At 39.7% G+C, this 12,137-nt stretch overlaps 1 long non-coding RNA gene across 1 annotated transcript in view; it reads right to left on the reverse strand.

Moving 5' to 3' along the window:
* The window catches only part of LOC103056370 (uncharacterized), a 114,452-nt gene that overhangs the window by 2,308 nt on the left and 100,007 nt on the right, over positions 1–12,137 (reverse strand). The window contains exon 2 of the long non-coding RNA XR_015793757.1: positions 887–993. This is a non-coding gene — a long non-coding RNA (uncharacterized LOC103056370). The remainder of the gene's footprint in view (positions 1–886; positions 994–12,137) is intronic.

Consider the following 12,137-nt stretch of genomic DNA (forward strand, 5'->3'; position numbering starts at 1 on the left):
TAATAAAATCTAATACAAACTAAATTTAAAGAAAGAGAAGAGAAAGAAAAAAAAGGTGCAAGGAAAAGGAAAAAAATGAAAGAAAGAGAGAAGAAAGAAAAAAGTAAGAATATAATAAACAGAAAGGAAATATATAAAGAAGTGACTTCCAACCTTCATCACAACAAATATAAACAAATTTAGTGACTCTTCACCCCCTCTAAGGATGTGATTATCTCTTCATCCTATATCCCATCCATAATTTCTGACTCCATTCTTCAAAAGTCTCCTTCAGTATTTTCATTGTTATAATATTTTGCATTTTACAGGTTTGTACTTTTTCCTCTACCTAAGTCCCCTCTAGTGTCCAGTTTTTAAATCATGAAATTGCTTATCTCTGTTATATCTTCCAGGAACCGAAACAGTTCTATTTCCCACAAGAAGCTGTTTGTTCTTTATAATCAATTCCGAAGTCTTATTGTAAAAGTTTCAATATTCCAAATTTATCTGGACCCTTAGTTTATAACCTTCTAAGATCAAAATCTCATTTAACTTTTTGCTGTTTATTAAGTTCTTAAGGTAATAATTAATTTTTCTTTTGTTCAGATTTGAAGATAAACTCACTTGATGAATACTTTTCAAACTTGTTGTTCTGAAGGTCTCTAATAGCTTTAAAATGGTTAAAAGGCAAAGTGATTAGAAAGTTAGGTTTGTGAACTTAGTGTCCTTTAAAAGGCTCTGCTACCATTGTAAGCAAGATGGCTAATCCCTTTGTCTCCTGGTGCTCAAACCTGTGGAAAACCTCTGTCCTGTTGTCTCCTTGTGAAAAGCAGCCATCTAGAACACATGTAAACAATCTCCCACCCTTTTCTTAGCCAGAGAGGTTCCAGGGGACCGGTCTACTCACCAGTTCCTTTGTCTTTGCTGTGGTCATTGGTTCTGCTTTTGCAGAGCCGTCTTCAGTTCACCATACCTCCCTGGAAGTCCACAGTGATCCATGCCTCAGTTTTTTTCCTATTTAGATTAGTACAATGTGTTTTATACAATTTGTCCTTAAGGCTTAAACCAGCAACTCATGCAAAATGCTACCATTAAACTGCTTTTTGGGTATGCATATACTGTATTAAATAGTTAATTCTTCAGCTGCATTGGCTTCCAGTTTCTTTCTAGGCACAATTCACTGTGCTAGTTCTTGCTTATAAAGCTGTAATATTTTGTTTGGAGCCAGATATCCAAACAACTGCCTCCTTTTAGAGTTAGCATCCTTATTTGGAAGCTTTCTTGTGGTTCTCAATACCAAAAGAGGCTATATTGATAAAAGTGTAGACTGTGAGAGGATAGTCAAGTTTGCCCAGCCATCTGTGACTACCCCTCTCAGGAATATCATACCTAACAGATCTGACACACAGGTATCTACCTTTCTAAAAAGAAACAAGTGGAACTGATAAGATTTAAAAGGGGACATAGGAAGGTAAAGATTTTTTTTTCAGGCTTTGCTGTTTGTCAGAGGATAACAGATTTTGCTGTTCATTGGTGTGGAGAGATAAAATGATGTGGTGAGCGCATGGCCCAGGAGAAGGAGGCTGAAGGGATCCCGGGTCCTACAGAGCCAAAGAATCCAGAGAGGGAAGTGTGGCTGACTCGCAGGAGAACAACGGTCTTCACCCAGAGAGGGGAGGTTGGTGACCGAAGTATCCAGCATTATGGATACTTATGCCTGACTGGAAGGAGGATGGTGACAATGACCAGAGAGAGGGAAGGGGATTGTGTCAGGGAACAGCAGAGATCAGGCACAGTGGAAGAACGAATAACTGGCAAATCTCTATTTTCCTCCCAATTTAAAGCCCAGCTAAGCCAGATCCTGCTTAGTTAACCAGGGAGTCCGAAGGATTTTCCTACTCATCTTGGAAGGGAAAGCCTGTAAACAGAGCAAGCACCCTAGTAACAGCTGCTTATAAATAAAAACTTAGGAAACAGAGAGTAAGAGAACAGCTTGGAAATATACAAGTGAGCAATGAGAAGTTTGGAGAAGGAATCAAGACCGTGGCAGTTGAATAGAATCCACAGAGTAATAAAACCTAAATATGATGCCTGGAGGTCAATTTAAGAAAACTGAGAACATAAGAGTCCCTGTAAATAATAACTCCCATAACACTTAAACATTTAAGCATGATAATTTCTTTTGAAAATACTTTAAGAAACTGGTTTCCCAACCAGAGATTTACCTGTGCATTGCTTAAGGGTTGTCACTATCCTAGAACCTAAGATAGGCCCCATATTTGCTTGATTTTTATCTTAATTTTCAGTTTTAATCTTCACTTGGTTTTGCATTAACAGTTATGGTTTTTGTATGTAAAATGTTTCAATACAGAATTGATTCTGCTCTCTGAGGGCATATGAATAGTTCTGTTGATGTACTTTGCTACTTTAACTTGCTTGCTTGTTTTTTATTTCTGGTCCTATTTGAGCTTAAAGAATGTTTAAACATTTCAGTAAATTAAATGAAGTGTGTTCCTGATCATGAAAAAGATCACCAGGAACATCAAGTTTTGTTTGTTTATTTATTATTTTACTGCTCCAAGCACTAACAGATTGTATGGCTCACAATCCTATCATATATCAACAGGAATAAAGCAACCAAAAATATGACTCAATAAATACTCAACAGTAATATGAACAAAAAGATATCAACCTGTTCCTATGCTGAAGAACCATAGAAATCAATATAATCAATACTCATACACAGGAGAATCTTTCTCAATTTATTTCCCTCTCAAAGCCCTGTTAAAAGAACCAGATTTTAATTGCATTTCTGAATCCCAGTAATATTGGAGCAAGTCAAATCTCAGGTGAGGGTACTATTCCAGAGAAGGGGGCAGTAAACTAGAATGTGGATGACGTTCTTTAAGAGGGAGAATCTGGAGGGAGCTCAATCTTTCCCACTCTAATTGGCCAAGCAGAAACTATTGGGAGCTATTAACGAAAAGTTAATTTAGTCTATTCTTTAGTGAGGCAAAACATTTCAAACAGATAATCCTAGAAAAGTTTGATAATAATATACTCCATTGAACTGAGCTTAAAGTTAATACCCACTGTACTTCTTAATATTTATTGCAGTTTCAATATTCATTGCAATGTTAGGCAATTAAGAACAATACAGGTAGTCCTCAATTTATGACCAGTTGTTCAGCAAACATTTGAAGTTATGGCAGCATTGAATGAATGGTACTTACACCCAATTCCCAAAGTTATGGCAGTTGCAGCATCCCCACGGTCACATGCTCAAAATTGGAGGGCTTGGCAGCCTACTCACATTTACAACCACAGAGATGCTTCAACTCCCCCCACCCACTTATCTCCCCCCTATCTCTGCCCTTTTGGCTCCCTGCACTCCACGGCCCCTGCCACCCTGTGCTCTATTGCCCCCAGCTGACCTTTGCTGTCTTCTTCCTCCCATTGCTGATCAAGCACACCTGGCCTGGCCCTTTGCGAGTAAGCTGATGGCCACACAAGGCCTTCTTCCCGAGGTTGTGCATGGCAGTTTCCTCATGAGACCTCAGGAAGAAGACCTCATGTAGCTAGCAGCTGCCTTGCGAAGTGGGAGCAAAGCAGGTGGCAAAGGTCAGCTGGGGTGGCAGAGCGCAGGGCAGCAGAAGCCTTGGAGTTCAGAGTGGTGAGGACAGCTGAGGCTGGGGCTTTGTACCATGCTGCTGGGATGGGGCAGCTGGGGCTTCCTGGGGTGGCTTTGGCTTCACGTTGTCCTTCTTGCAGCCCCAGAGCCACAGCACATCAAGAAGCCTCTGAGCCGCAGCACAGCAAGCAGCCCCAGAGCCGCACGATTATGGGGCTGCTTGCCACCTTGCAAGGCAGGGTGCAGGGTGGTCAAAAGGGCAGATATGGGGGAAGGGAAATAGGTATTTGCGGGGATTTGAAGGGGAGCCAGTCCCTTACCTTGGAAAAACTGAGGCTCGGGGCTGGGAGAGACCAAGCTGGGAATGGCTTGGATCGGAGTGGGTCCTTGGCTAATGACTGGTGGGATTTAGTTAACGACAGCAATGGGGAGTGCTGGGATTGCCATTGCTAAGTGATGCAGTCATGCAATGATGTGCTTTATGACTGCATCGCTTAGCAACAGAAATTCGGGTCCCAATTGCCATCGTAACTTGAGTACCTGTAAAAGAAAACAGTTGAGGGAAGGAGGGACAGAAATCTTTTACTTAAAAATTATAAATTCTTAAGGACTTGATACTGTATGTTGATTATATTTTCAACTTTCTAGTCATAAAGAAATTTGACCTAATAGAAGAATTATTAATTTGCAACATCTGTACTAGAAATACACAAAAAAGAAGGTAGGTCCTAAATACATCTTAAAGACTAGTCAGAATAAAAAGCCACAGTGCTTCACATAGACATTACGGTTTCTTTTAGATACATGGAGGCTTCATCACAGATCTTGAATTAATATTATATCTGAGGCACAGTAAAGGGCAAAAACCTTGTTCAGAAGCTGCCCAGAGGTTGTACTTTGATATTTCTGACATGAACAAAGAAACTAAACAGGATATAAAATATTTCCTTTGAATACAGAATAAATACTACACTGGTTATAATTCAGATATCAGTCTTAGAGGATGGGATTTTGTCCAGACCCACTCCCCACCCTCTACTTGATCCAGTCCCAATGATAATTACCACCAAGTATTATTATTATTTTTTCTTAAAGTGTATGTTAAATATTAAGATGTATTAATACTATTATTAGTACACTCACAATTGGCCAAGTCTTAGCTTGCTCATCTACTGTCAGCCTCTCTGGATAGACCAGACCAAGAAATCGACTCCACAGGATGGCTAAAACTATTTTTATTGAATTTGGCTATAATAATAGAATCTTGCAAGTCTTATTGTGTTATACCACCTCCTCCTCCCCCTCCCCCTCCTCCCCCTCCTCCTCCTCCTCCTCCGTGAACTAGGGAGTGTCTGTCTGAACCACATCCAAACATTATCTGGATGTTCTGGACTTAAAACATGTTTTATCCCTTGATACCTTGGCAACAGAGCTTGCATATATCTGTCAAGATCATCGTCCTTACTTTCTACATTTGCTGAGAAAAAGAGATAAGCTATAATTATAGCGAGTAGAGCTGTAGTTACAGAAACTGATGTGGAGCAACAGTATCAGTTGGTCTTCTGGTAAATGGTTGTGTTTTAACTGTGGCCACTTTCACTATGATAGTTACATTTGAATAGCTAAGCTCGCTCATGGTAGCCAAATTCTGAAGTGCCTACAACATGCATTGAGCATTCCAAATGTGCCTGCCACTGCCAAGTGCACTTTTATCAGGCTTCCTTGGTAAAGTATGTATGTATATATGTATGTATGTATTTAATACTGTTCAGAGGCTACCCAGCTCCAGATGACTCTGGGTGACTTACATTAAAAAAGTAAGAACAATAAAAAGAAAGAAACAGAACATAAGTATTCAGAAGACAAACTGGAATAACAATAAAACATCCTACAGGGGCTCAATCACCACTCTGTCCCAAGGCCTGGGAGAACAGCCAATATGTCAATGCTTTTCTGAATATCATCAAGGTGGGAACCATACCTAACTCTGGGGGTATGCTATTCCAGAGGTCAGGTGCTGAGACAGAGAAGGCACTCTTTCTGGGTCCTGATAGATGACACTGTTTTATGAAAGAGACCTGAAGCGTAATTGACCACTCTGCCCAATTTCACTGGTCAGGCAGAAACAATCAGAGATAGGCAGTCTTTCAGATAGCCAGGCCCTATGTCTAAAGTAGCCTTTAAAACTCAGTTTTCTTACATGTGTTAACTAATGTTGGAACTCAACTTTGCATGCACTGGCTTTCTGCTCTTATAAACCTATTGACCTCCAGGGGAATAAATGTAGAGATAATTAATTGAGGGACTCTGCATTTTTATCTCCTTTCCTCATCAAAAAGACCTACTTTGTATGTTTCTACATAGCATGTGTCCTATAGGTTAGACCAATATTCTCAAGGCTTTCATCACTTCCCTCCTCTCTCAATTTTGTCCTCTTTCTCTTCTGTATCTGACCAGTGGAGTTCAGATACTTGCTTGACTCCATCTCTCTCCATAATGGAAGACAGCATAGTACCAACCAGATGGAGAATCTATACATTTTAATAAAAATGAACAGACCCAAATTATGCCTAAACATTATCTTGCTTAAGCAAGCCTTGAAGACCTGGCTCTTCCCCCAGCCCCAAGTCAAGGAATGTGGCAGGCCTCTTTTGAGAATATGGGGATTGAGGGTTATCTATTGCTCTCTGGGGATGTCTATCTTTTGTTGTTGATTATGATGTTTTTTATTGTGGGCACAGCAATATAGAATGTATTTAAAAAATAATAATAAAAGGAAATATAACTAAGGGATTGAAGACAAGTGTGTGTGAGTCCAGAGGAATATGCACAGGGTTAAAGTAAATGTGACTAGAGCCACATATTGGTCATCTAAGGGAAAAGCATAAAAATACCATTAGAAAAAATTAATCCAGATTTATGGGGAGCATTATACTTAGCTCCTGACACTGACTGATAATTTTTCAAAATATATTCTCATTTATCTATTTTAAAAAGGTGACATTTTGGAAAAGCTAAAAGAATATATTACAAGAGTGAGCAATAAATTCTGAAGGAAGCCTAAAACTTTGTGCACCAATAATGGAGGTGTATATACAGGAAAAGAAACTGAACAATACCTGACACAACAGGAAATAAAACATGATGAAAAAAACCCCATTATACCCAAGAATAAAATGGTTTGGCAGCAAAGAAAAAGAGAATGTTACTGCAAATTACCAGAAGCAAGCTTCTCAATGTTGGGTTGACAAAGCAATTTTATGGAGAAGCAATGAAGTCTACAACATCCTAGTAGAACAGACTACTTATAAAAGACAAAGATGCAACACCATTTGAACGGTGGAATGGAACCAAATCAAATGTAAAACACATAAAAGTGTTTTGATTCAAGGTAGATGCTTATAATTTATAGGATATGAATTAGGACACAAAGATACAAAATTCTTGATCCTATCACACAGACTATAAAGATACACAGCAGTGTGGCATATTTTTGATGAAAGGCAAAAACCAGATACTAATGAAATATGAAGGTTTCATTTAAAGATCTGAACAGAAGAATCAATGCAGCAACATCCAAAACAGGAAGAAACAGGAAGTGATCCTTGATGCTCAGGAAGAAGGCACAGAAGTGGCAGCAGAACAACCAGAACCAGAGGTCAGTGGAAGGCTTTACAAGAGGCAAAGCTCTAAAGCAGACCTAACATGGGATTGTCACCTAAAAGAGTCAGAGAGGATGAGACAGTAAGTCTCAATAAGCCAGAGAGGATGAGACAATAAGTCCTTCTCCAAGGAAATACATAGAAAGCATGCCAGATACTGAAAAGACAAGTGGCTAAAAGCTGCTAGAGAAGATACTGAACCCCTTTACAAGAATAAAACATGAAGTCTCACAGTGTTACAAAAAGGGAAGAAATCCATTGGATGCAAATGGGTTTTCACTATTAAGTGAGATGCAGAATGGGACATTCGGTGCTACAAAATGAGACTTGTTGCCAAGGACTGCTCCCTCAAATATGATGAAAATTATAAAACTTTGTACCAGTAGTGAAGCACACTTCAGTCAGAACACTTCTCAGCAATGCAGCTTCAAGGGCATTGCATATTCAATACCTACAGCTTTCTTGTATGGGAACATAAAAAAAGACACATACATTGAACAGCCATTAGGAACCTGGAAAAGAAAGGCTTGGGTGCAAGTTGCAAAATAATATTTATGGGCCAAAAGAGGTAGCATGGGCATGGAATGAAAGGCTTAATTATCTGCCACTTAAGGAGGGATCCCTGTTCATATATGTTTGTATAGGCTCCCTCTGCTTGTGGATCCCAGAAAACTCCCTAGTTTTCAGAGGCACTTCAGGAGTTGAAGTGATAGAAGAGATGCCTACAGTGCCGCTGGAGACTGTAAGTGCAGCCACTTGTATATTAGATCCATGTCCCTCCTGCCTGATTAAGGCCTCATGGAAGATGTTGAATAGTTGAATCCAGCCAATGGTGAATACATCCTTGAGGGAGGGGATGGTTCTACCAGCTCATAAAGAGGTGGTGGTCTGCCCTGTCCTTAAGAAACCAGCCCTGCATCCATCAATTTTGGACAATTTTCCTTCCATCAATTCTGGACAATTTTTATTCTATCACCAACTTTCCCTTTTTAAGGAAAGTTGTTGAGAAGCTGGTCAGTTTGCAGCTCCAGAGGGGCCTGGAGGAAATGGATTAACAGGATCCTTTTCAGTTAGGTTTCAGACTGGGATATAGCACTGAGACAGCATTTATTGCACTTGTAGATGAACTGTGATGGGGTGGTCCTCCTTGATCTTTCAGCAACTTTTGACACAATCAGTCACAGTATCCTTCTAGAACAGCTTTGGGAGTTGGGAGTGGGGGTTCTCTCCTTAATCAAAGTCTGGTTCCAGTCAGTGTTGCTGGGGGGTAGTGGTAAGAGGTCTAGACCTAGATCCCTGCCTTAAAGGATTCTTCAAGTGTTCTTTTTCTCTGCAGTTTAACATTTACATGAACCTGATGGGTCATCCATTGGCACTGGATTAAATATCATCAGTATGCTGATGATATGCAGCTTTACATTTCTATCCTGGCCTGTTTAAGTGATGTCAAGATTCTTTCCCAGTGTATGGAATCTCTGGGGGTCTGGATGGGGAGGAACTCACTTTGGTTCAACCTAAGCAAGACTGAATGGCTGTGAGTTTTAGGGCTCTCTGGATCTGAAGATTTTATTATCTTTCCTCTCCATCTAGATGAGGTAGCGCTCCCCAGACAGTACTGGTGTGCAGTTTGAGAATTCCTTAGACTTGTGGCTCTGGCTTGACAGGTGACAGCCATGGCTAAGAGGGCATTTGTACAGCTCCATCTAGTTTATCAGTTGCTCCAGCTTATGGATTAGGAGGCCCTCCTCACAGTCACTCATGCCTTGATAATTTCCCAGATGGGCTATAACAATATACTCTACATGTGGCTGCCCTTGAATACCATCTAGAAGCTACAATTCATCTAGAATGCAGCAGTGTGGGCAGTTATGAGTATGTCATGGTATACCCATGTAACATCACTACTTTGTGAGCTGCACCTGTTTCCTATAGGCTTTCAGATGTAATTCAATGTGCTGGTTACCAACTGTAACGTCCTTCAGGGTGGGATCACCTATTTCCAACTATGTTGCCCATCCCTTGAGATCTGATAGAAGGGGCATGCTTTAGATCTTCTCCGTGGAACAATGCCATCTAATGGGATACAGCAGGCAGGGTCTCTCTATTGTAGTGCCTGCCCTTTGGAACAGTACATTGCCTGAGATTCGGTTGGCCCTGAGCCTGCTGGCTTTTTATAAGACTTTAAAAGCTTGATTTCCCCCCCAAGCGCTGGGAGACGATTTTGGATGAGCCCATCTGGAAAATCAGTTTAGCATTTTGAATATGCACATGTTTTATATTGTGTTGTTTTGGTTCTTTTATATTGATATTTATTGTTTATCTTGTTTTGTTTTTAATTCTGTGATAGCTGCCTAGAGTTGGGTGAGTTGAGTAGCACTACAAATAGTTTAAATAAATGGGGTGTGTAAAGCATCAGATCCTGCAGACACCTCTGCTCTCATCCACAGAAGGAGAATTCATATCTCCACCACAAGTTTCTCAACAGCTGACCTGGCTATGCAAGCTAATACTGGACTTGGGGAAAGAAAAGCCAAAGCCCCCAATTATGCAAGAGTTGTGTTTTGATTTTAAAATTAGTGAAATTTACCACCTTATGAGGCACATTGATATATTAAGTGCACATCAGAACCATTAAGATGCACATCAGAATGGATTTGTTGACCTGAAGTATTGTGCCACAAAAGAGATGGTAGAAGACTAACCCATCAAGTTGAAATGCCTTTGTGAAGCAGTTGTGATGGGGCTGTGAAAGGTGCAATAACTGTTGAAAAAGGGAATGTTAGCATTCAACTTCACAAGCACAGGCTTCCTGAACTTATAAGCCTATTGATCCACAATAGATGTAGAGTTAGCAGAATATCTGTCTATAAGACTATACTGTATATGTCTCCTATCGGTTAACCTGATATTCTGAAGGCTTTCATCACACTTCCTTCCTCCCTCAGTTTAATCTTTCTCTTGTGACTGTGCAGTTCAGGTACTTACCTGGCATCTGTCTCTCTTACACACACACACACACACACACACACACACATAGTAGAGAGTATGCTATAGGCTCTTAGCTGCAGATATACTTAAGTAACTCAAGGTTTCTTACCACCATGTCATTTCCTAAATAAAGCTTACCTTATTTTTTTCACTCAAGCCCTCCAAATACTTTCTTACAGAAATTATAGTCTGAAGATTGGTGTTTCTATCCAACATTCATTCCATTGTATAAAGCTATGTGCTATCCAACAACTGAGTCTATGTTTCATTTTATTTTGGAACCAATTAAATATATCTGAGCACTTTTTCTGATTTAATCTGTTAGCTAGTTGGACTGGAATCATGTACCACTTTGTTGGGCATCCATGCTTAACTGAATGTTATGCAGAGAAAGGGAGCTGTAGGAAATGAACTGGGTTTTTTTTTATCCATAATCGTAAACCAGAACTTCTGATTTCTGAGTATACAAATTTAGAATTATTTTATGAATCATGCAAGTACTGACTATTCAATTTCTGAAAGGGTTGGAGACATCACCTAAAATATCAAATGTTAGGTCCATAATAAATGTTTTTTGGAAAACATACCTATAGTTTGGAAGTACAGTTAATAATCATTTGAGAGCCAGTATGGTGTAGGAGTTAAAGTACTGGACTCAGAGCAGGAAGATCCGTGTTCTTGTTTCCTTTCAGCCTCAGAAAATCACTGGGTGACTTTAGGCCAGTTATTGTTTCCCAACCCAACCTCACAGGACTGTTGTGGGAAAAATAGGAAGAGAGATCACTATGCACATTATATTGAGCTTCTGAATGAAAGATGGTCTATAAATCAAATCAGTAAATAAATAGCATTTGGAAAGGCTTCTCTTGCTATTTTGCCTTCTACCTCAAAGTGGAGGTTATTGGTGTTGTACATTGGCTAAAGGTAGTTGGTGAGGTAGAATGTAGAACAGCAAGTAGATTTATTCCTCTTGCTTCAAAATTCATGTTTACTGCCTCATATATATGGGCTTGGGCTACATAAATCCAGATGAACACTAGATGGCAGGAAAGAGATAGAGTTGCTACCAATTACTGGCCATCTGAATTTCTGCAGCCCAGATCTTGTCATCCTGTCATAATATGATTACCTACACCAGTGTTTCTCAACCTCAGCAACTTTGAGTCTGGACTTCAATTCCCAGAATTCTCCAGCCAGCATATGGCTAGGGAATTCTGTGAGGTGAACTCCACACATCTTAAAGTTGCTGAGGTTGAGAAACACTACTTAGACTTAAACTATCATAGCTCCCATATTACATTATTTGCAATCCCTAGAGCTCCTCCAGAATGTATCAGCAAGTTGTAATGTCAGAGGCAATGTATTAAATGCATTAGTTATAATTATATGAACTATATAAAAAAAATCAAGTAAAATAAAATATAGTTTAAGTTCTCTTCTGTTTACTTCTTTGTCCTGACTGCTCACTTCGGAGAATTGGGAGTCTTGGCATGTCACTCAGAGGAAAAGTGGCTGTTGGTTTGAAAACATGTTTGGATTCCTGGTCTAGGCCATAAAACAGGCTTCCCCAACAATCTCCCTCCTCTCCACATATGGGAGCTGACTGCCTGAAGCATCTAGGAGTTGCAAGTGTAACACGTTGGGAAGGCACCATGTTGGGGAAAGATTATATAAAGTTTACTCTGATCATGGCGAGTGCTGCCTTCAGAATACATTTGTATGTTTTAAATGAGAAATGAAAGATGAATTACACCAGGGTTCCCCAAAGTGGACAATATTGACCTTCAAGCGTTGATGGGATTATCCAAGGGGACGATGTTGTTGTTATCATTCATAGTATCATTAAAGTAGTATTTATTAAATTATTTTCACATAAT

The sequence above is a fragment of the Python bivittatus genome, unplaced genomic scaffold (genome assembly GCF_059951505.1).
Source record: "Python bivittatus isolate LINGU-HERP-01145 unplaced genomic scaffold, Pbiv_v1 ctg000850_np1212, whole genome shotgun sequence".
In the NCBI taxonomy this organism is placed as follows: domain Eukaryota; kingdom Metazoa; phylum Chordata; class Lepidosauria; order Squamata; family Pythonidae; genus Python; species Python bivittatus.